At 58.1% G+C, this 1,345-nt stretch overlaps 1 non-coding gene across 1 annotated transcript; it reads right to left on the bottom strand.

The window, feature by feature from the left end:
- Positions 1-1,031: 1,031 nt before the first annotated feature.
- On the bottom strand, positions 1,032-1,125 carry TRNAI-UAU (transfer RNA isoleucine (anticodon UAU)). Its single transcript has 2 exons — positions 1,088-1,125; positions 1,032-1,067 (listed from the first exon to the last, which is right to left on the bottom strand). It is a non-coding gene; the product is annotated as a tRNA-Ile (tRNA).
- Positions 1,126-1,345: the final 220 nt, after the last annotated feature.

Below are 1,345 nucleotides of genomic sequence, written 5' to 3'. Positions count from 1 at the left end.
CACGGGAGGCACCCGCAAGGGTAGGCCAAGGGGTTTGTTTCCAAAGATGCCATGGCCTAGGAAGCTCTTCTGTGCTCTCTGTTCCAAACATTCAGTGGGCTCGTGCCTAAAATGATTTCCTGGTTTCTAGTGATCGTGCAGTGTCTTCTGCTGGGGGGCTGCCGTGACAGCTACCCCTGCTTCTGGGAAAGCAGTCAAGCTTCTCCGTTCTCCAGGCCAAGCTTGAGAACTGAGAGACTCTGCCTGGAAAGTGCCCAGCTTTTCACCTTTCCTTTCCCTTGCCCTTGCTCTCCGTGTTGCAGTCAGGGCACTCTCAGCTCCACACACAAACTGCCCTGCAGCCCCAGCCCACCCGCAACTGCCATCCCACGCCATAGAGACCCCCAACACAAGTAGCTCTTCCCTGGGAGAAAGAAGTCGCTTTTTTTTTTTTCTTCAGGGGGAGCGTGTGACTTTTCTGAGGTTATGCCACCATGCTGGAAGTCTTAAGTCCTGTTCCGGCCAAGCTGTAAGCTGGCTGTGGGAAAGAAACCCTCCCTGGAAAGGCAGAGCTGCCTTTCTCCCTTGCCTGCTGCAGAGTGAGAGGCGCTGTGAGGCAGCAGCTTTTGCCTGCAGCTCCACCGCAGTGCTCGCGTGTAGAGAGCCAGGAGTGCTTCCTCCTGGCCTGGCTGCAGGGGGAAAGGCTGGCTAGGAAGGCTCTGCCACAGTGAGGCTGGGCAGCTGGTGCTGGGAGAGTGTCCGCCTGGAGGGCAAATGCTGAAGAGCAAAGGAAAATGTTAGCATCTGCGCCCTGAGTGGGGTCTGGATCCTCTGCGGAAGAGAAGGGAGGAGAGCCCAGCTCTGCCTCCGGGGCCCCAAACCGAGTGCTATGCGGGCAGAGCCCAGGTCAAGCCTGGAACGGCCCCGAGCGCTTCTGGTGTTCCAAGGTGTCTGTATTGGCAGGTCCCGGGATGTCTGGCTTGAGACAGATGTCGCTGCTAGAAAGCTGCACCGCCCAAGGGAAGAGGAGGCAGTGCATGATCAAAAGCCCATGCTCCAGGTGAGGCTTGAACTCACACCCTCAGCATCCCTCCGCTTAGCACTGCTGTATAAGTACTGCGCGCTGGCCCATTGCGCCACTGGAGCACGCTTGGAGAGGCGGACTGGAGCCCACGAGCAACCATTGTTGCCTGCGATCACCATGGCTCTTCAGCATTAACCGGGCACCTCAAGTGCTTTCCTCTTTGTCTCGTCCAGCAAGGAGCAGCCATTGCGTGCCAGGCTTGCAACATTCACCAGGGCACGGAGTGCCAGGGCAAAGTGCCCCTCGGCAGGGTTTAGCTGGCTAGAGGCAGGAAAAGGGAGG

The sequence above is a fragment of the Struthio camelus genome, chromosome 10, assembly GCF_040807025.1.
Source record: "Struthio camelus isolate bStrCam1 chromosome 10, bStrCam1.hap1, whole genome shotgun sequence".
In the NCBI taxonomy this organism is placed as follows: domain Eukaryota; kingdom Metazoa; phylum Chordata; class Aves; order Struthioniformes; family Struthionidae; genus Struthio; species Struthio camelus.
The sequence above is the reverse complement of the archived record's forward strand: the minus strand, read 5'-3'. Positions and strand labels throughout refer to the sequence as shown.